Source organism: Callithrix jacchus, chromosome 13 (assembly GCF_049354715.1).
Source record: "Callithrix jacchus isolate 240 chromosome 13, calJac240_pri, whole genome shotgun sequence".
In the NCBI taxonomy this organism is placed as follows: domain Eukaryota; kingdom Metazoa; phylum Chordata; class Mammalia; order Primates; family Cebidae; genus Callithrix; species Callithrix jacchus.
Window position 1 is genome coordinate 11,161,624 of NC_133514.1, and position 23,673 is coordinate 11,185,296.

General features: G+C 44.8%; 1 protein-coding gene across 1 annotated transcript in view; it reads left to right on the forward strand.

Annotated features, from left to right (window-relative positions):
- Positions 1-19,481, forward strand: part of XKR6 (XK related 6) — a 323,424-nt gene extending 303,943 nt beyond the window's left edge. The window contains exon 3 of the mRNA XM_035269864.3: positions 1-19,481. This exon is cut by the window's left edge and continues 22,048 nt beyond it. The gene's annotated coding sequence lies outside the window, so the exon portion shown is untranslated.
- The last annotated feature ends 4,192 nt before the right edge of the window (positions 19,482-23,673 follow it).

The window sequence follows — 23,673 nt, forward strand, 5'->3', positions numbered from 1 at the left end:
ACTCCATCTCAAAAAAAGAAAAAAGAGAGAAAGAGAGAGAAGCACAAGGGAAATAGTGGTGGGGAGAAGAGCAGAAATGGGCAGGAAGAAAGGGAGATTAAAGAGATTGGTGGGAGGGAAGGAATGGTGAGACTGCCATGTTCTTCCTCTACCAGCAGTCTCATGTTTTATGTTTGTTCACAATTACATCAGCTTAATGGCTACCGAGCACCCTCTAAGTGAGGACGTGCACATACACACATACTACACACAGACACATTCCACACTATACGTACTACACACACACACACACACTATACATACTACACACACACACACACACACACACACACACACACACACATGTTATTCTAATCCTGCCAATGTCCAGTGGTTACCTAGGGGGAAAACCCCTCAGTCCTTGAGCATAGCTGGGGCTTCTTCAGAGCACAAGGAACAGTGGAATCTCAGGGTTTGAAGGAGACTCAGACACCACCTAATTTGCTCTTCCACACAGTCGCTGACAAAAGGCTATCACACTGACTGTTACAGGCCTCCAGGGACAGAGGCTCCTCGCCTCCAGGATTGAGTACCTTGTAGCTGGACAGTCTTCGCTTTAACTAGCCTACTGCGGCCTGTTGTGATCCAGACTGGTTTCTTTTGCTTTGGGCTTCCAAGGGGACGGAGTCCCTGCATCTGGATTAATGAGCTCTGGGACACTTGGAAGTGCCCTTGGCCTTGTCTTGCCCAGGACCTCCTCCTGAATGCAAGAGTAGAAATTGTACCTCACCTTGTCTTTGCCTTCTGAAGGCAATCCTCCTGCCAACCTCACAGCCCAGCCACACTGGAAGCAGCTGCCCATCTTTGTTGTGTCCTGTTATTACAAAGACTCAGATGAACTGTTTCTTGTTCCTTTCCATTTATCGGGTCCAGTGTTTTGTGTTCAAAATTCAAATGTAAGTCTTGATTTGAAATGGATTGAGGAAGGCAGAAGGAGGCCCCTGGGTTTTGCCGGAAAGGGGAATATGTATTCATAGGGTCTTCAAGGACCTCAGAACACTGCTGGTACCTTTCCCTCTTCCCCAAACCAATCCCCTGTTGCATTTCCCAAAAACCCAGTGCAACCTGGATGATGGCCTCCACACAGCAGGAGCTCTGCTTTACACTGGGAAGACAAAGAGGAAAGACTGTCTTGTAAAGCACTCACAGTCCAGCAGGGAGACAAAGCAGAAACCTATGGGACACTACCATCTGGCTTCTGGGAGGACAGGGTGGTCCTGCACAGCAGGGCTAACTTCATGCCTTCCATGCATATGGCTTCTCATCGAGGGCTTCTCTGATCAGTTCCCTCTTCGAATCTACCATCATCCCCAAATGAACCAGGCATTCCAGTAGGACCCCTCAGTCTTCCCCCTAACCCAAGGCTAAACTGGGCTGCAGCTATTCCCAGTTATTTCTCATCAGAGCAAATCCCACCAAAAGCAGGATCATGTCCAGCGTAAAAATAACCACTAAACAATCCAAGGAGCTTCATTCAGTTCAGCCTTTAGCCCTACAGACGCCTCTGAGCCCTGTATCTTCCACATTTTCTCCAGAGTCTCTAGAGCCTTCTAGTCACGTCCAACCAACCCAAAAGTTACTCCTTGGCTTTCTTGCTCAGGTCCCTTCGTTCCCTTTTTGCCACCCTACTGATCTGAGCTGACCCGTCCATGGTTGGTGGTTTCATGACTCTGTTGACCGAGTCACCGCCTCAACCAGCCAAAGTCCACGTCTGCTTTCTCCCACCACCCCCCCATCTTCCTTCCATCCAGGACAGAAATATGAGGACAAAGTGGTCCCTGCAGTAGCTATCACTGCCTGACAGAGCATTTTATAGTAAAAATATGTTTACAGTTAAGATCAAGGCTGATGGAGGCCTTCTTGGTGGCCTGTTGAGCTCTCCATTGGAAGAGTTGTTCTTGGAAATGAGAAGGAGAAAGGGATCATCTCAATGTCCCCATCTGGTAGATCTTGCTTCAACGACTATGAGTGCAGATGACCCAAAAGAGGAAAAGCTGGGCCAGACGCATCACAGCCAAATTGATTTCCAGCCAACAGGTGCCAAGGGTGCTCAAAGTGGTCCCCAACACAGTGGCTGCAGAAGTGAGGGCTGACTCTAGGGAACATGAAGAAACCCTGACTCCCTTACTATTGATGCTGGGCTGCTGAGCTCACAAGGTGCTCCAACCTCACCTGGCAAGAATACATAGAACAACCCTATGGGATGGGTTACTCCTAACTAGATATATTTAAATTATTTATTTTTTTTGTGGGCACAAAAAGCAAAAACAAAACTTTCTTAATTTCACCAGGGTTTGCAATTGAACACATCTGATTCCCTGACTTAAAAAATAATATATATATATATATTTTTTTTTTCATTTTGGAGCAGGTTTGTTTTTAAATGGGGCTTATTTTTTGGATTTGAGATCACTGGGCTTCTTGCCTTGTGAATCAATGCTTGCTGCTGTATTGAAAAATGCATACACCGGTGACCGCAGTATGAAGCCAAATTTTAAATCTTAGTCTCCTCCATCTGTAAGTGTTATGTATCTACCTCATTATGATTTTTTTGGTTTCCTGTGCTTTCGTGTTGTGTACAATGTCAGAGGTGAAATGTAGATAAAAATATATATATATAAATATATATTTTTTGCTTTGCAATAAAGTTCAAAGCTATAACACAGAATATTCCTGAAATATCATAGCCTTTTACTGTGCTCTATCTCCTCAGTTGTGAATTGTCTCGGGAAACTTTTTGCCTATTCACGAGAGTCAATATTGTTGTGTTTGTCATTTGATGAATTATTCTAATTATTTTAACTGTACTTTTTGACACATTGAATAAGACACTAGGATTCTTGAACTACTCTTGGTTTCAAAGGTGCTTTACTTCTGTGGACTCAAGTGATCAAATGGAAGGGAAGTATCTCTGCAGACTTGAATCTTCCAGAAAAAAATATGGATCTCAATGCCATTGGGCTTTGGGTTTAGAACAAAAGGTTCGTGCGTAGGGGGAAAAAGGAAACATTGGTTTGGCTTTGACTTCTTGACGCTTTTGGTATTTATTTATGTCCAACTTTACTTCTTTTTTAAATTTCAATTTCTTGGCATGAAATATGGTATTCATTGACTCCCTGGCATTCTTGTGTGATTTGGCTGCTTTTGACTTTTTGACTCCACCATTTTCCCTAGGTTGATTTTATGTGTTGTGCTATTTGGTGGTGAACTGTCCTGTGCCCAGTTCCCACCTCTTCTCTAAACCTTCTAGAACTCTCTTTCATACCACATGTTCAGAGGAACGATGATTGGAAACTTTTGTAGTCTACAAGCCAACGATGCCATAAAGACTCAAGGTTTTCAAAAGAATCCTGACCAATTACAGTACAGGTTCAAGGGATCTTGAATAAAAGGTGGATTGTTTGCAATTGATTCCCTTTATTTATGTGCTTGGACAGAATTACCATCCTTTAACTAAGCACATGTAGGTCATGAGCCCTAAATAATTTGTATGGTTCAACCACCCTTGTTTTTCTGTGTCTTTGGCCAAAATATGTAAGGCTTTTCTTAAATTCATTCAGTATGTTTTACATGTATAAAGAAAAGTCTATAAGTTAGAATAAAAGATCCTTTAAAATGATATTTCAACAAAACCCTTTAAGTATTTTATTATTCCCCAGCTCCAGGGAGCTAGGGAAAAGTGGTCATTGAAAGGGGGAATTATTTCCACAAATGGTGACACTGCCCATTAAATACATGTAATGCTATAGAAAAATGAACATTTCATAATATGTTGGTTTTTCTTATTTTGATTATCATAAATAATTGCTGGTATGTATTAGTAATGGACACTTTAACTTGTATTTGGGGAGGTTTGCTTTGTTCTGTAATGATGCTGAGTCAGTATTTAAAACAACCTGGCTAGGTTAGACTTTGCCTGTTCTTGACTATTTCTCTCTTTTTATGATATAAAGGTCTGTCTAAGAATTGAAATGCAGATAAAACATGACTGAAGGTAGAACACACTGATGTTGATTGAAAGGGAAAAATATTATGATAAATATATATACTTATATATATACACACATGTAAGTAAGTGAGTGAGAATATATTATATATTCACACACACACAAACATACATATGGGCACAATGACAGTATGTTTTCAAGGTTGGTTTTTTGATTCTGAGGAATTTGCCACCTCACTGAGCTTCCCAAGATTTCAAGATTTCCTTTGAAATAATTAAATGTTTAAGACAGAAATGTTTGCTTCTTTTCTGTAGGTACTAGAAAATACAATTCTTATTATTCCCTATTCTTTCAGTGACATATCCATTGTGCACTCAGAAGAGCCTGTTTTTAGGGAGACTTTGGGGTTCTTTTATCATCACCTTTCAGCTCACCCAATGCCATGAGAAAATTACCTACAGAACTACCTACACCTGCCTATCTTGACTCTTGTCTTTCTGTTCATCTCAGTTCCCCAGTTTTTCCACAGGGGAGGCCTTGTTTCCTGGAGACCCTTCTGAAGTTTGAATACTGAACTGAGCTCTCTTTCCCTGCTGGTTCTGGGCCCTCTCCATACCTGGTGCCACCCTTCCTGGACTCCCAGCCCCATTGCTTCCCAGGACACAGATAATGGGAATTTCAGAGTTAGTAGAAAGAATTTCTTGCTGTATCTGTGATCGAGGGATTTTAGATACACGTGTTGGTAGCCCTAAGCATGAGGTTTAATCTATTTCTTATAAAGAAGGGTCCACAATGGACCAAACTCTAAAGGTAACCCAAAGAGATGGCTTAACAGGACTTCTGACGAAGACCGATTAGTTTTGTTCTTATAGTGACCTTCTGCTTACTCATGAGCAAAACTCACTTAGCTGAGAGGGAATCCCTGATACGTCAGAGCCAGTATGGGAACAGGGAAAAGGAATTGAACTTCAATTCACTGTAAAAAGCATTTTCTTCTTTCTCTTTCCTTTTCTGTTTGTAGACCACATTTCTGCAGAGTGGGCTGGTCCTTGGGCATGACCATTGTTGAGTTATTCTGGGGAGTTTCCTGCACTGCTGGGAGGATACTGTAGTTTTGTTTGTTTGTTTTAAATCTAATTATTATATCTTTTTGTTGCCTGGAAAGGGAGAAGGTACTGTCCCCAGGATGTAATCATTCTAGATAGAGATGCTTTCAAATCTGTGAATGGTTGCTGGTTGCTCTTGAACTCCCAAGGGAATCTCCAGTTTGGAAACAATTTCTTACTCCTTAGTTGGGTTGTTGGTTTTCTGCTTCTGGACAAAAACAGCTTCTATGCTTTAGGAGCTTTGAAATCACTGGACAGAGGAAGCAGGTGGATTACAATGGGATGTGTCAGATGATGCAAGAATTTCTTTTACCCTAAATTCAAGGTATTTATGGCTCTGGTAGAGGCTTTTTGATATTTTTTATGTTCTCGGGCCACTGGGTCTGCCCAGTGACCTTCCCTGCAAGAACAGTGTGACAGATAATGTGTCCATTTTACCCGCTGGAGTTTCCTTGGGCCAGAACAGCATTCTCACTTCAAATCCAGTTAATCATTTGATTATCAAGTATTTATTGAACACTTACTCTACCAAGCACAGGGTTAGGACTACAGGGATAAAAAGATGAAATAAACTTCAAGGTGTGTAATACAAGAGATAAGAATGTACATTAAAAACCATAATGCAGTGGAGAGTGGAGCCTAAGGAGAAGTGCAAGACATTATGGACATCCAGAACAGGAAGAAATATTTCCAAGTGAAGGTAGAAGGGAAGGCTTCGAAATGATGACATTTGAGTTGAGTTTTGAGGAATTCACAGCCTGCATGCAGATGGGTGAATATGGCTGGGCACGTCCATAGTCATGATGCATCATTCATTCACTTACCATGTTGATTTCCTTCCAATGAGAAAGCAAGACGATTTCAGCAGGACATATTCAAGCCATGCAGTGTCTTCCGCTGTCTGTTAACATTCACCCAACCTTATTGAAAGGATAGCCCTTCAGTTGAAGCTAGGTTAACTCTTGGTTTAGAAATGTGATTCAGGGAATGGCTCTTCCTTGTAGATAACCACACTCCCTCTTCAAAAGCTTCATGAACACCCCAAGAGTTGGACTTGCAGTTGCTCAGATGTATCCATTTGCATGCCTTGACTCAAAGCTAAGCCCCTGCAGCTTTGATATATCTAAACCCATTCCTCTAGTTCTCCATATGTGGTGGAAGGGAGGAGGAATGAGGTTTCAAGTGGTGATTTGCATGTCTCCATCTGCAAGGGCACATCAGAAGAGTGGAAGGTGTCAGTGGACCACTTTACATGTGATTCCTGGAACCACTGAGTTTTTGAGATCAAAGGGAGGGAACTTGAATGAAAAATGGAATTTCTTTAAGCCTAAAGCTGCCCAAGAGACATAGAAGCTTCCAGTCTCTGTTTCTTAATAGGGTTTTCATTCAAACCTGGTCAGGCAAGCTTCTGGAATGTTTGAGGCCAGTGCAATCTCCCAGAATTGGTTGAGCCATGCAGACCTTGGCTGGCCCCAGAACTTCACTGTAGTAGCCAAGGAGCTGGTTACTGTGGGCACAGCATTTCCTAATGAGGAATTGAGTCTTTGGGATGTGAGGTAAGGCCCAGTTTCTCCTATGGTTTATATAGTGGTTCCAGGTCTTTCCAGATGCCATGAGAAAAGTATGTAGAAAATGAGGCCAAGATAGTTTCTTTTCTGATACTTTCCTCAGTGGTCCCCAGTTCTCTCAGCACCACACCTAGATTCCTCCTCAGTTTGTTCACCTTATTTCATGTTCTGAGACTTTAAAAAACAAAGAAACAAAACCCCATGCAGACATTGAGATGAGAGATGCAAAGGCACCGAGAATCGAGACAAATGTGAGGACCTCCCCACAGACAGATCTGCTCCTGGAACTGGTACTTGGCATCTAACGTGTGGCCTGGCCTCTGACGTCAGAAAAGCATGTCTAAGTGGAAATGCAGGGAATGGCAGTTCTGAACCTTAGAACTTATTAATAGGACAAGCAGGCTTGGAATCCTGATTGGAACCCCCCAACTGCCCTTAGTCTCATTCCTTATAATTATTATCTCTTTAACCTCCATAAAATAACTCTACTACCAGTCCATGGCCTGGAATCTCTTCAGAATGGGTAGGATGGTGACCATTTGTATCCCTGGGGCTGATAGACAAGCCATGTCAGCCACACATACATTCAGAAAAGTTGGACTTTGGTTTTACACAAATTATTTTAAACTTCAAGCTTCAAGATACTAAATTTTAATCATTCCCTTTACCACCACCACCTGGGGCTCTACTGAGCCTGACCGCCATGAACCACAGGCTGAGGGTGACCCCAGACCCTCACTGGACCCCACGTTCCCCTCACCCATGATGTCTGCTCAAAGGTGTGTTGCCTAAAGCATTATTCCTCTCAGATTTAACTCATATTTACTGAGCAGTTGCTTTATGCCAAGTTGCTAAGTGCTTTTCTATATATTTTCTTAGTTCATTTAATTTATTCTTCGTAATGACCTTTTTCATCTAGAGAAATAGAACACATTGCTTTGTTTGACAAATGAGAAAAATGTGACCTAGGCACGTGAATGATTTGCTCAACTTCTCTTGATTCATAAGAGATAAAAACCATGAGGTGGTATCAAGTGTCTTGGCTGAAAGTCTTCTGCCTTTTCCACCACGCCTCTGCCCACACACTCTCTTGCTTTATTGATGGAACATTCTAACCTTCTTTTCTTCCTGCTGCCTCACTGAACTTTGAGAGGCCACTTGCCTGTGTGGTACATTTTATCTCAGGCTGCAGCAGCCAAGGATGGCTTGATCTGTGTATAAACAATCTATCTTGAGATTGCCTAAGAGCAGGGGCCTTTGAGGCACCAGTCTGAGACTGGCATATCCTGTTTTCTCTGTTTCCAAAGATTTTCCCTGAAAATAGTACCTAAAATAAACCTTATGAGAATGTACTTTTAAAGCCAATTCATGTTCTTCTCATCTTTCCCAGGAAGGTCTTTTGGCAGAATCTCTCTTTGCTGTAGAGAAGAAATCAGGGCATTCGGTGGCATCATTATATTTTGGACCCCAAAAAGCTCAAAAGGAACTAAACAAACAATCTCTGCCTCTAGCTAGAGTTGCTGCCTCCAATACTGCTGACCTGAATTACTGGGCTCTAGCTTGGCTTCAGGAAGCTTGCAAATACCTTGATATTGCCCCATATCAGCTGTCAAAACTGGCAACCGCCTCCCTGAGGTTAAAGGTTGACATTTCTTCCCTTGAGAACTAAGAGCTCATTGAGATTCCTGGACTCACGCACAGTCAGTTCACTCTGTTCATTAATCTTCTAACTTACTCCCTCATTATTCAGGTATCCCAGGCCTGTGACTAGACCCTATCCGTAAGTGATTCACAGTCTGGTGGGGAGCTAACCTCTGTACATCCAGGGCTGAAAGGTAAGATGAAATTAATGAGTGCAGATAAAGCTCTCTCAAGTTCAAAGGAAAGGAAGGCATCTTAGCACCACCAAGCTCAGAGAAAGAAGAGATGAGGGCATTAAGGACTGTTGAGTGTTCCTCATGAATAGCATGTCCTGGGTTAAGGACATTTGAGAAGGTTATAAGGAAACAATTAACACCTGTGCCCCCTTTTTTCCCTAAAAGTAACTCCCAGTGTGTACCAACATATTGGCTCCCTTGATAGCCATTGTTAGAGGACGCTTCCTGCAATCATCTTCCTTCTCAGTCAGTCACCAGGAGTCCTTCTCAAATAGGAAAAAAATGGTTTAACCACATCAAGAAGAGACAAGGGGAGGGAAGAATAAGGAAAAGATTCCTCTATCTTTGAGACAGATTGCTTCAGAAGGAAAGTGGGTACTTCATCCATAATCATGTTAGCCTTGGCCTGGAAACTGAAGAAAGGGTCCCATTACTGCCTCAACCCCAGGAGAGAAGAAGGACATGAAACTCACCATCCCTGTGCCTTTCTAGCTCTCATTCCTAGCCATTGTTTCTATATGACCACATATCCCATGCCTCCATCCTGAGTTTAGGTTAAGCAACATACTATGAATAAGCACATGGCTTACAGAGAACAAAGAAGAAGGATATATTCTCTTAAGAAGAGCCAAGAGAGAAAGGGACACAACAGCATGGCACAGGCCTTGGATCAGTTGACTAAACTTGAAAGGTTCCCTGTGAGATAAGAAGCTCCAGGCCAATCCCACATGGCCCCTTTAAGCCAATGATGAATTCTTGTCAATTCCACTTAAGAATCATTTGTTTGTTCTTTGTCACTGTTCTATTTTCATGGAAAATGCTGAGATATATCTTGAGGTGATTTATCAAAAGAATTTCTGAATCAGGTCATATCACATTCATTGCATCTGTCACTTACCAGGCACCCATTTCCAAAATATGACATATTTTTCTCCAAGTAAGTCCATTAATAACACTACAGATTATGTCAATGGTGAGTGTCCACTGATTAATGGTGATGAGAAATAGTGTTGTTTATGTTTTGATCTTCAAGACATAGTTGTTTCTTCCCCAGTTTTCTAGTTCAATTGGGCAAACTGGACCACTAAAAGTCCACTAGGAGTTTGTCTAGTGATTTCCCTAAGTGCAGCTGGGTACGAGCAAGTTGAAAATGACTTCTGTCAGCAGAAATTAGAGTTAGGAAGCTATGCTGCTGCATCCCAGGACCACCAACTCTCACTTAGCCCTGCCTCCCCTCCAAGAAGTATCAACCCTTTCTACATTCAAGTGCAGCAGCTGAAGTCCTGGGTTTGCCACCAACATTAATACTCCATGTGCTGAAGCAGTTTCCTCTTCTGCAAAATGATGACACTCTTTAAGGTTTTTTTCCATCCTAAAATTTTGTTATCAATACCCACTCATCTAACAAACAGGAAGAAAATTTAGCTTCTCCTTAAACCCATACCAATATTTATGAGCATAAGAACACAAAGATCCTCCTTACACAGAAGACAAACATCTCCTAAGTCAATTCAACTGTATTTTTCTCTTACCTTAAAAGATGAAGCCAATACAAAAATTAGGTGGATGTGGTGGTGCACACCTGTAATCCCAGGTACTCTGGGGGCTGTGACAGGAAAGTTGTTTGAAGCCGGGAGGCAGAGGTTGCAGTGAGCTGAGATCACACCACTGCACTTCAACCTGGGTGACAGTGTGAGACTCAGTCTCAAAAAAAAAAAAATTCTCCATTCAAGGGAAGACCCATGGTCAGCAGTTCCTTAGGTCCGCAGAACCACTCACCTAGGGGAACTCAGAGCAATGAGCAGAGGGCACTGCCTCTGAACTGCAGAGGCACAGGTGGTGGCTGCATTTTGAGCCGGGGCTGGGTGAGGAGTACAGAGGTTTCTGGGACAACTGCTTTGCTATGATAGGTCATGGGTGGAAACTGAAGTCTAGGAAAGCTTAGTAAGAGGTGGGAATCAGAAGCCAAGTCTGGTGGGATCTCCTCTGGTCTAAGGAATGAAGAAGTATGAGCACCTTTTGCAAAAAGCGAGGGACAGAGGCACCAGTTCTGCCTGACTCTGTGTCTCCTAAAACAAATGCTGACATGCCTGCTGGAGGAGGCCATGTGCTGGGCTGAGCACAGGTGTCCACTTCTACCCATAAGAGCAGGAACCAGACCAGTAGGATGCCAGTGGACACTGAGCCTGTAGGATTGGGGGGATCTTTTTTTCTTCTTGAGGAGTGTAGCAAAATTTTTAAGGGAAGCCCAAACTTCCTGCAATGGCCATATCTTAGCCAAATGATTGTTTCCTAAGCTCACACTAACTCTATTTCAAAGTTAGAAAAACTTCCTAATGTGGCAGAGGAGTTTGCATTTCTTCCCTTTCTTAGGCCAGGAGTGTGAGTAAAGGGTTCTCTTACCTGAATGCAGGTCACTAGTAGGAGGCAGGTGGATCAAACCACAGGCCACATCCCCGGGGAGATGGGGGCGGGTGCTACCCACACCCTACACAGGGCTGGCCAGCCCCACTCCCCCATGGCCTCAACAGCAGCCTCTTTCTGTCTAAAATCGCCCCTTTCTAAGTCACTTAACCTAGGCAGAGTTGCCCTGTGCAGTTAGGAGGGACTTAGAGCAGGGTAGAAGGGGCCAATCCAAATGGCTCAAAGAGCAGCTTTCTTGGGTTTAGGCCTCAGGATAAGGCTAGAGAGGGGTCACACGAGGAAAGCCAAAGACCAACAGGGACAATGTGTGGCTTCCATGGGCTTCCGGCCTGCAGTCGGTGTCAAGGAGCCATGATCTGCCCTCCTCTTGGGCATGGAGGGATGGTTCCTGGAGGCATTTCAGTACATCCTGCCTTTCCCAACCTGTCCCAGACTAGTTCTTGCTACAAATCTCAGAAGAGGATTCTCCCTCAGTCCCCCTTGCCTAGCTTCCTGTCCCTCGGCATGGAGGTGAAGATCTGATCACTGCCTTTAGCCTCTCACTCTCTGCCAGCTACTTGCCCAAAGCTGAGGCTCTCCGGGGAACTGCAGCTCGTTCTCAGATAGACTTTTGGGTTCTTGACTTTTTCTTTCTTCTCTTGACAAGCATGAGACTCTGAGGCACAATGGCCTCGACAGGGGTCACTCATGTATCAGCTGAAGGCTCCTCCCCAGCCTGGTCTCCCGGCTCTCATTCTGTCCATTTTTCTTTCCTGAGGGGTGACCCCATTATGTTTTGCTTTCATTCTGTGAGGTGGTGCCTCTTCTGCTCTCAACAGTGTGGGATGGTATGTGATGGGTATTGAAGCGCAAAGCAGCATTACCCCAAAGAGGCTCATGCAGGGGAAAAAAATTTTTTTTTTTTAAGTATCATGAGAAAAGCTCAGTGATGTGGGAAACTCCCCTCAGATCCTCCATTCTTCAGCCCCGGTTTTCCAGTCCTTTTCTTGTGGAATTTTAATACCATCTATTTACTATGATTTTTTCTAATGGAGGAAGAACATCATGCTAATGAGTTGTGCAAAGGACATCATTCTTTTGTAACTCTAAGTTAAAGGGGTAAAGACTGCAGTGAAGCGTGTTTATGTTAAGATACCCATTTATTGTGCTAGGTTGATTTCAGATTGGTGCATTCTCACTTATCAGGGACCTCTGATTCTAGCAGAACAAAATCAGCTATTTACTCTAGTTACTGTAAGCAGATACATAACTTTTACTGTAATTTGAAAAAACCTTGCACTGTAATGGTTAAAAAAAAAAAAAGCAAATCTTACTGAAACTGATTTTGTATTTTTGATTACATCTGAATTTTCACATTTTTGTATCTAACCGTGACCACGGTAGTGCTTCCATAGCTTGTGTTCAAGGTCTTGTTTTCTTTCCAGGTTGAATTCTTAAGATTGTGTTGGTGCCAGATGTTTAAGGGGCAGGACTGGGGCCTGGCTTGTAGAACCTGTCATGGGGGTTGTGTCTTCGGCCAGATCACGAGCTGGCAACAGGAAATCTTGCCTAGACGGAGCAAGCTGATGTCGCATTTCATTGCGTGAATTCCCACAGACAGTTCATATCTCCAACTAATTTAAGGCCAACAGTTTTGGCCAAACCTTTGCCAAGGACTCTCTCAACTGAGCTGCCCCCCACCCCTGCATTACCCAGCTTCCTGGGTAAGGGAGGACATTTTTGAAAACAAAACTTGTGAAGTTAATTTGTGCTTATGATTTTTTTCTTCTTGCTGGAAACGTGCTGGGAAGCAGACAGCATGATGTTATTGCTTTTTCTGCTTTTCCAAACCTGTTGTACTCTTTTGTTTCTTAGTGAAGAAAATTCTAGACACAGACCTAAATATGAACTCTTCCTCCTGTATTTCAGATTAGCAATTCTCCCTATGTATTCCTAACTTGTTAAAGTGTTTACCTTCTTAGCATTGCTTCTCACATTTTACTTTATTTTTTTACTGAAAACAACAACAAACCCACAAAGGAACAAATAATCTTTCTCTTTTTCTCTCTTTCTCTCTGATGTGTAATGTTGTGTTGTCCAGATTCTGTATAAAAATATGTATATGATGTATCTGATATTTGGCAGCCACTGGCTGTTACTTTAACCAATATAATTAACAAAATGCATAATGTTGGTGTTTGATTTTTTTTTACAAAAAAAAAAAAAAACAACCTAGTTAAGATGTTTGTGTATTTTTGCATGGTTAAAATGTACTTAGTGCATTGAGAAATGTTGTGGAGGCACTCAGTGAAAAGGCCGGTTTACTTTTTGATCCTAATGGTAATTGGTTGTTGACCAGACTAATCCCTATGACGTCCGTCTTCTTTAAGTTAGCATATTTCTATTTATAACTTGTTTCAGTACTCAAGATTCAGCATAGTGTATCTATCTATCTCTATTGTATTTACTGTTCCTTAAAACCAGGTTGTGGAAGTTCACTGCGTCTGACTCAGATGTCTCCATTGCCAATTTCTGTTGAAATGTGTTCCGTTCAATTTGCTGTACAGTCCAGATCTGAAGCATCCCCGGGGCCCGTGGACAAGGGCTGTCATCTCTCCTTCCGATGGTCTATTCCTTTGAGCAGTGCTGTGGTTTTTCCCTTCACATGGAACATCCTTTTTTTTTTTTTTTTTTAACCTAGTTATATAAAGGAGGATAAAAAGACAGGAAATTAAGTAGAAATATAAGAATTACTTATATTTTATACAAAAAGTGCATATAATATATTATAGAGAGATAGGCAGACTTTAAATGTGAATTAAGCCAAAAGGCAATGAAAGATAGTGAAGGGCTCAGAAAGCGAGATCTTGGGTTGTCTTCCCAGGAGTGGCACCATTTCAATAGGAGAGCTGCAGAACAATGGGTTGGCCTTCCTTGTGTGCCAGTTTCATGCTGGGTGAGATTAGGAAGGACAGTCTTAGGTGAGAGGCATCTATATTTTCTTGCGTCTTCAGTGCATTTAAAGCGAAAGTGGATCTTTAAGTACCTAAGAGATTGGATTGCTGTATGTTTAGAGACAGTGATCACAGAATCTTCTCCACCCCCTTGGACATCTGGACTTGCTCAGGGGAAATGCATGTCTTAAAAGGCACAAACCATTCTGGTTCAAGATTACCCTGATTTGATTCTTGCTGGGATTTCAAGTCATCTCCTCAGCCAAGTAGCTGCTACACGGCTTTTGCAAGCAGGCAGATTTGGAAAGCATTATCTCTGGGAATAGACATGAAGCTCTGGCACAGAGTTTGTTCTTCTCCCTAAAGGAGTCAGATTCATGGACTTCTTTTTCCCCCTGGGCACACAGGAGTTTGCCATTCTATTTTTTTCTAACCCAAACTCTGATAGACACATCTCCCCCACCCCCAGTGCTAGGAACCAGCATGCACAGAGGGTATTAAAGCACCTAGATAGATTTTTCCAGTGTCTGTGTTTTTGCAGACATTGGTCTTTTGGCAGAATAGCATACCTCTTGACAGTGAGCCATCTTCCCTCCGCAAATCTGGAGGCACACCCGGTCCTATGAGGTCTTGGGCTTATTGTTTCTGCAGTGAAATGTTAATCTTGATGACCAGCCAAGTAGAAACCAGGACTGGGATCCCTCTGCCTCTATGACTCTTCATAGTTAAGAGCTCAGAGCTCTTTACAAGCATCTTGTTTCTTGTAGCCACTGCATGCCTCCATGACGTGCCTGGCCATGGGCTCTGATCCTGGCCCTGTCTGCTGCTGGTGGGCACCTTTCAAGATCTTTTGAAATGTTCATTAGGTTCTAATGCATTTCCTACTTCCCCTGAGTCAAGGTTGACCTCAAAAGGACAGGATTCCACAAAGATGTGGCAGACACTGCTGCTCTCCTGCTTGGCTCTTTCAAGGCCAGAGTCTAGATGGAGCATTGCGAACATGCTGACATTAGTCAGGAGTCCCAAGAAACCTGAAATTAAAATTAAAAATGTACTGACCTTTCCCCAGGAACAAGGTTGGCTCTCTTTGGACACAAGCCTGGTAGAGCCCTTCATGATGCTAGAATTCAGCCCCTACCTCACGTCTATTCCAGACTGATATCAGTTCTTTAGGACCATCGACTACGAATGTCAGAAAGGACTGAGAACACACGGGGTCCCATTTCCTCCCTTTACGGATGAGGAACCAAAGCCCAGAGAGAGATGAGAGATGAAGTGATTTACCCAAAGAAACCTGGCTCAAAAGGAGGAGGACACCCTCAGACCCAGCTTCTCAATGCTCCTCTGTCCCTCTCCTGACTTACAACCAGTAACTCAGAGTCCTTCTAATTTGTGAAATTCAGATATCATTCCCAAACTCTCGTGTTTGATAGAAGTCACTAGGAAAGAGTTTTCTGTTTCAATGATCATGGTTAGTGTGAACACACATGTCCACATTCCTCTCTCCCAACCCAGCCCCATGTAAGCCAAGGGAAGAAGGTTCAGATTTGGGAAGTGAAATAAGCTGATGTCTCATTCACCTATATTTTTGAAGAATGAGGAAGAACAATGAAAAGAAGGAACAGCAGAATCTAAACCTGTAAACTGCCCTTACTCCTGTGAGAACAGCTTATTCTTTAAAAATCTCAGTGGTCCATCCATCCACCCAGCGACCCCATCTCTTGTTCAGCCATCCCAACTTTCCTGGACGTCTTCCATTCCAGAGGCATCTGATTTCTCCAGGAATTCCCTTTTAGCAGAGTCCATTTTAGCAGGAAACCCTCAACTTTTAAATTCAAGCAGGTATTCCTGTTATTCACTATAAACTCCTTTTTTTGGACCTCTCTCTGCTTTTATCTCAGTTGAGCCACCAGAAGCCAAAGTGTGTTTTCTTCATGCAAAACAGTAGATCAGGAACTTCCTGGGGTGTCATTCTTCCAAAAAATGGCTGTTGGCCTTCTGGCCTCACCTTCCCCCTTATATGAGCCTGGAGCACTGTCTTAGCTGGTCCGTTTTCCTTTGGGAGGCCTCATTGAGGTTTGTCCCCCAAAGCTTACAAAGATCTGGTCTAGAATGTGAATCTTTGTGGTTTTATTTGAACTTTCGAAATCAAGTCTGTAATGTGCTACTGAGGCCCTTGATTCTGTGTCATCCCTGCAAAGGGCCCATGAGTCCCCCCTCCTTTCCCCAACCTCCAGTTCCTAAGAGTCTCTTTCTAATTAAATAGATACTTTTTTTATTCCAATTAGATTATGGTGCTGTTTCTCAAAGAGACCAAGCCCCTGAGTTGAAGATCTTTAAAGGGCTTTATTCCTTTAAAAGGGTACCATTCCATCCCTTTCCAGCCCCCCACCTCCCCACCTCCACACTCTCCACTTACAGTGACACTCCTTCTCTCCACCAGACCCCGACTCAGGCTCCAGAGAAGACTGACCACGGCCCTGTGCCACGACCCAGGCAGGCCCTTTAGTGTGACCTTTCCTGGTGGTGGATGCTCCGTGAAGCGTTGAGTAGCAAAAGTGCTTTGTCTCATCAGAAGTTAGGATGGGTGTGGGTCCTTCCCTTGAAACCCTGAGGCTGAAGAGTGCTCCCTGGTGTCTTCATGGGAGATGGGAGCGTCCAGAATTGGCCAAAGCTGGGGGCAGTTATCTGCCCAGCCAGCCAGCTCTGCGAGAGGGGGACTGCAGCTGTGACCCCTAAGTTAGGGCCATAGGTCCCAAAGCCAATTTGTTTGATATTAATAAAAAATTATAAGTATAATCTATTTTAAAATAGAGTGATAGAAAATGTGATAGAGCTGGAAATGTGGTATTTCTCGATCGCACTGTCCTAACAACACCTTCTCACATGCTTCCGGAGCTCCTTTCCACGTGTACCCATTCTGCCAGTGCACGTATGTGCACCTCCTCTGCATCTTTGCAGTCCGTATCAAACCTTCATTTTTGTATGTCACTATTTGTTTTCTAAACTTAGTCCATGTAATTCCTATGTTCCCTGATGTTCTTAAACATGCCTATCACAGGCATGGCCGGTTGGGGCTGCCTGCAGACCAGCTCGTGGCTCAGAGCAACATGCAGACCTGAGGCTGCTGTCTTTGCTGAGCTCTGTTCCCTAGAAGGGTGCCTGCAGCTCAGCGAAGCAATAAAGGGTACTTGTCCATATTATTATGTTCCTAAGGCTAATCGGCAGGGTGTTTAAAAATAGCTGCCTGCCTTTCAATATGTAACAGCAGAGCTGGAGAACATGGCATGGATGTAAGAAGGTGAATCCAACCGACATATCCGAATCTCTGCAGAAAGAGTTCCGGTACTGATTCTGCAGTAACTCCTGTGTGGCTCTCAGCCCTTTGCCAGTGGCTCTGGCTGTAACGTGAGGGATTCAGCTAGATGACCTCCATGGGGTTTTGTTTTGGGTTGTGGATAACTTAGAAAATATATTTAAATACATATCACAGTAGGATTGTACAATAAAGTTCCACAGACCTGCCAATTGATTTTGACAATGATCATCCAATCTGTTGTTTGTACCCTCACACCTCGATTATCACATTCATTTTCTTAATTTATTATTATAATTCTTAGATTCCTGGATAAAATGTCACTGAGTTTTCTTAGGACCAAAACAAGATGGCTTCCACTAGAGAAAGAAAGGCCAGGCAGGGAACTGGTCCCCAGATGGGTGGCCATTACAACTGCCGTTTCTCCCTGCACCCATCTCATCCCCACGAATGTCCCACTCACAGGTGGTCCTGAGCCATCCTAGCACAGTGCATCCATGCCTCTGCCTCCTCAGGCCCCCAGCATCTCATGAAGAGTCCTTTCCAGACTTCCATCTCATGCCAGAGGGTGGAGGGATTTCCCCCTGGCTTGCCACAGTTGCGTGTGGTTCATTTGCTGGCATTCTTTAGCAGCAATGGCTTGAGCGCCAGTTCTTCAACTTCAGACAGTCGATTCGCCCAGCATCTTGCCAGCAGTTGGCTCAGAATAACAGGCAGCTCTCCATGCTCATCCTTCCCATAGCATTTCAAGCTAACTGTCCATCTTCTTCTAGAGCAAGCAGAAAGGATAAGCTTCTGTCCATCCTGTTCTGTCTTCTGCACGTCACCCTGTGAGTGGAGTCAAGTTCAAGGAACTTCTTTCACTTCTCCAGAGGCTCCCTGGTACCTCACATTCCCAGGGAGATTGCAGCTGTCATTCCATCTGTTCTAGGGGGAACATTCCTGAACCCCGAAAGGCTGCCCTCTTCTCCAGCTGAGCACAGGTCTCACTGGGGCCTACAGAAAGCAGGCCTGGCTTTCCAGGACATGTGCCATTCCAGGCCATTGGGATGGGCCGAAAGGTTGATAGCAAAGGTCTTCATCTATCTTCTGCAGGAAACTTGGTGCTTACATCTTCCACTCACCAGTCGGGTGACCATAGGAAAGAGATTCTGGAGAGTAGAAACTTTGGTCAAGTTGCCCCAAGTCAGGGATGAGCCTTCTTTCCATGGAGCCTTCCAAAGGGCAAGCCGTCTGCTACTGTGTACTGTAAATTCAGAGCTTCAGGAGCCGAGGCCTCCTGTGCTTGGGGGAAAGGTAGCTGAGGAGAAAGGGACTCCTTCTCACCTTTCGTTTACCTTTGATCTGGCTGAACTTAGCTGCCCTTAACTTCTAGTTTGCTTAAGTCCTTATTGCCTTAATAACCACCTAATAAGCAGTCAGAACCACTAGGAGAGAAGCCCCTCCCATGGAATCCATCGCAAGCCTATCCCCAGCCTCCCTAGTGCTGCTATGCCTGAAAAGAGCCCCAGCCCCGTCTCCAAAGCCCAGGGTTCACCTGTTGCTGAAAGAGTCACGTTCCCAGGCTGAGGACAAACCCAGGACTGCTCAGGTGGAGAGATCCCTGCACCCACGTTCACCACTGACAACCCAACTCCATCCTCAGTCTCCACGGCTTCAGATCTGGACTCCGCACCCTCCTCCACCTCCATCTCTCGTCCCAGAGACCCTCCCCCCATCATGCTCAGTGCTGTTCCTGAAGACCATCTAGACTTTTTTGTTCTCTGGAACATTCTACTCACCTTCAGCTGCAGCACATTTCTTCAGCCTCTCCACCAAGCTCTTTAAAATGAAAGGCAGTTACTGTCTTCCCTTGGACAATAATGAATGTATCTCCTGTACGTGCAGACGGTTTCGAGAAGTGGCTGGGTTAAGAAAAAAGAGGGTTTTTGTAAAGCCTGTTTATTTTTTTAAGTCAGTTTTGAGCATTTCTATTTTGCCACCCTTCACATGGTTTTGGGGAACCCAAATTGTATCAAGGTCTCATGCCAAAACAAGCCAAAAGTTGTTTTCTTTACCTTTTTCCTCCATGCACCATGATTTCAATGATTGTTTCGGTGTCATTTTAAATGTTTTCTTGTGACATGTACTGACGATAAAAGTCATCTTGACAAAAAAAAAGATTTATACATGAATCAGAAAGTATTTATTTCAATTTTGTACCTTTCCATTTTAATACATTATAATGTATTGACTCAACGGAGATAATATAAACAGTTCATTTTAATAACATGAGTGTGTATGGCTTTTTCTTTATGCATGGTGGGGGAGGGACAAATAATTTCAGACTGGAAAATTCTGGCAGATGAGGGGCATCCATGATGAGCAGAGGGTGGCCTCTGGCTGGACCAAAAGCATCCTGCACCTGGAAGTTGGAAGCAGCTGGCACTGAGAAGAAGGTGCTAAAGGGAAACTGAGGAGGTAAATGGGTGCTGACATGTCCGGGCATCAGCTGCTTCTCTGCTGACACAGGCCTCCCGCCAGGTAGGAAAAGCCATGAACAGAGCAAAACTGCCCCCTTTTGGAGCATAAATTCAGGCTGGCAATTGGACGTTCCGACAGAGGCCAGGTAGGGGCAACCCCAAGGAAGCTGAGACAAGAAGAAGCTGGAGAGAAAACTCAGTGCTGAAAATGAGGGTCTACAGGTGGGGAAAGGCAGAAAAGTCCTGGGTTGTATTTTCTTGATGTAACATTTTCTTTCCCCCTAATGCCTTTTGCTAGATATTCTGCAAATAAATCCTTGGGGCAAATGGCCTTCAGACCAAGCCCCACTGACATCCAGCAGAGGTTTCTTACTGCCCCATTAGGAGGATTTCTGACCGCGGAATTAGGAGGAACACTGCATGGAATACAAGCATACTCATTCTGGACTCTCCTGGATGGTGACTGGCAGGTGCAGGGAAGACGAGGGAGGGCATATCGAAAGCGACTGTATCCAGACGACTTGATTTAAACATTTTTCAAAGCATATGTGGCAAACAGGGTGGTGAACAGATCTCATGTCATTATTCTTCACTCTTCTCTGCATGCTTGGACCTGTTCCACTATGAAAATGTGTCATTTTGGAAGGAAAGGGAGAAACTATCTGAAAGGAATCCATGTCAGCATGAGCCCTTTCTCCTTGACAGAAGGTTGTACCAAAGTGGGCCTCCTCTGAGGAGAGAGAATAGAGAGAGGAGAGACAGTTTTTATCAAATGGGGTGCCCAGGACTCTGGGAAGAGAGATGACACATTCTCAGCAATCATTGATCTGTCTCCCTCAGTGCTCCTGTTCTCGCCATTCCCCTTCCTCCTTCTCAACATTTTCAACTCAGGATCTTCGATACCTGCCTCCTGGGTATGTCCCCTTCAGGGCAGGCACCCAGAGCCCAGGCTTCTTTGTCAGGAAAGAGAACCCTTGGAGGAGAGAAACACTGAGTCGAAGTAGAGGGGCACCCTCCCTTCCTCAATCACCCGCACCCCATTTTCAGTCTCTCCTGAGAGCATGCATGACCCCTGGGAAGGGGACTGTGACTAGATTCTTTCAAGTTCTAATCCAAGATTGTTAGAAAGGAATCAGTCAACAATTATACCAAATAAATGCCTCTTCCGGCCTGAGAAGGGGCCAGTTAGGGGAGACATCTACCAGGAAAGAAACAGAAAGCCCCCTCCCATCCACCCATTTCCAAATCTCTTTTTCAGACCTCTTATTAAACTGATGAGGAATCTTCTGCCTGCAGAAGGCTCAGCTGTTTAGAGAGAATTTGGGTTCTGCAGAGAAAATCTGGGAAGCTCCTACTGGTTAAACTATTAATAGAATCTTTCCTAAATTGAATTCTCATCAAAGGCAATTAGAGAGGACTCTTCTGAATTCTGGCTCTAAGGGAATTTAGGTCTGAAATTTAAGATTCTGCTTCTGTGCCAGTGTATAATTGTGCTTGTGAATCTGGACTCTGTCTTAGCCTGTCTGGCCTGCTGTAACAAAATACCGTAGACTGGGGGGCTTATAAACAGCAGAAATGTGCTTCTGACAGTTCGGGTGGTGGGGAAGTCGAAGATTAAAGTGCTGCCAGGTTCCGTGTCTGGTGAGAGCTTTCCAGTTCATAGATGGGGTCCTGCAGATGTGAAGAGGCTCCCGTGGGTCTTTTTCTAAGGGCACTAATCCCATCATAAGGAATCCACCCTCAGGGATAATCACCTCCTAATTCCATCGCCTTAGGGGCTAGGATTTCCACACTTGAATTCGGAGGGTACACAAGCCTTCAGATGATAGAAGTCCCTCTTTTCTCTGTGGTAAATGGAGACATTTGGGCTTCCTTGCTTCCTGGTAGTTGGGACTGGGGGGACTATTGTGAGCAAACCCTGTCATCAAGTGAACTGCTGTCCAGTTTGCACTTGCTGGCATGCACACGGCACGCACACGCACACACTCACACACACAGACACTCACTTATAAGCTCCAATACCTGCCTCCTAGGTACATCCCCTTCAGAGCAGACACCCAGAGCTCAGGCTTGTCAGAAAAGAGAATGCCTTGGAGGACAGAAACACTGAGTGGAAGTAGAGGGGCCTCCTTCACTTCCTCAGTCACCTGCACACCACCTTCAGTTTACGTACTTACACACACACACACACACACACACACACACACATGGCTCCCTACTCCCATCAGGCCCCTGGCCCCTGGCCCCAGCCATCTAATCATGCACTATGGAGGCCCATTTGGACACACTTCTAAAGCCAAGGCAAATGGAAGTTGAGCCATCCCTTCCTTTGTGCCCTCTCTTCCTCATCCTGCTTCCTGCTTCCTGCCGGCTCCCTCTCCTGCTTACTTTCTCCCAGGCCTGGACTGATCTCCTCTAAACCCAGGTGCCAGCCCAGTGATTTGAATGATGGTTCCTTCTCAGAACCTCAATGCCAGGGGCAGGGAGAACTCACCCCTGGGTGCCAGGGATCTTCACCTCATCATCCCTGCCCTAAACTCAGGGAGAGGGGCAAAGAATTCCATGTGGCCTGGGGCCTGCCTGACACCTTCTTGGCTGCTAGAACTCTAAGATTAAGGCTCCTGCTGCTTCCTTGTCTTGCGGCCCATCTTCATCCTTAAAAGATGTCTTCCGGCTGGCGCAGTGAGCAGGCTTTTTTTTCCCCTCAGAGTGATGTGGGGCTTACGCACTCCTGTAAGCTCACATTCTTCTAGCTCCGCAGCCCCTCACTTTACCTCCTTCAAGGCCTTTACCTACATTGCTTCAGGGAAAGACCCACCTTCCCTGCCCTCCCACACACGTGCTCGGTGATTGCAAAACTGTGAGGCTAGACTGTGTGCAGGAGAGAGGTAGGGAGGGCAAGGGAAGCCTTGGAGCCTTCGGCCCCCATCGCCTGGCTACAGGAGACACCTTGTCTTCCAGAGCAGCTTCTTAGATCTCCTCGACACCCTCCATTCATGCTGCGGAGGGAGAACTGATCTAGCCCAATGCTGAGTTTCCAGAAGAGGCTTCGGCATGCACGGGTCACAGAAAGAGAAAGTTGGTCTCAGAATGAGGAAGAGAAGAGGCTTCAGAGGCTTCTTCTGTGATGTCATACTTAGGAAAAATATACAGCACAAAGCAATATTTAAGGATTTTTATATGTACATTGAAAAACCCCAACTCTACCTGAATTACACTCACATCTCCTTGTGCGAACTCCCCCCATCCACCTCCTCCCAACAGGGAATGTGGTCTCAGCATCTGGGGAGGAGCTTTCAAAGCTGGCCTAGGAATATGGAAAATCCGATGGATCCTGCCCTCTGCCTGAAAATAACAAGAGACAGAGCGAGAGGAGGAAAAAGAACACTTGGAAAATGTTCTCTTTTCTGGGAGTAGCTAGTCCTGTATGGGTCCCAACCAAGGGCCTAGAATCATAAAATAATATTAGATAACCTTAAGAAAAAAACATATGTTTCTTTGAGAAATCAGGTCTGATTACAGCCCAGACTCCCAGGATGTTTTCTTCTCTCCCTTATTCTCCTACTTGGTGAGGGATGGTCCTGGATTTGCTATTAATATTTAGGTCCAATTATGGCTCCTACCAGCAGAAAACAACCTCACAGTCGGCTGGGTTTAGGCTGGGGAGTGAATCTCCCTGTGGGGCGAATACTACCCCTCCAAGTATCACCTTCCCTGGTAACTCTCAGACCACCACTGTGGTCTTCCCTTCCGGACGCGCGCTGACCTTTCCCTTCCCCGCGCCCCCTCCTTTCCCCTCTCCTCCTCTTCGCCCGCCCTCCTCTGCCCTTGCCCGCGCTCCCCTTCCTGAGCCAGCTCTGACCCTTTCCTTCCCCGCCCTCTCCGCCCCTGGCCCGCGCCCTCCTCCCCTTGCCCCGCCCTTCCCCTCCCTTGCCTACTGCGACCCTTTCCTTCCGTCCTCCCCTTCCCTCCCCGCACTGACCCTTCCATTACCCGTGCTC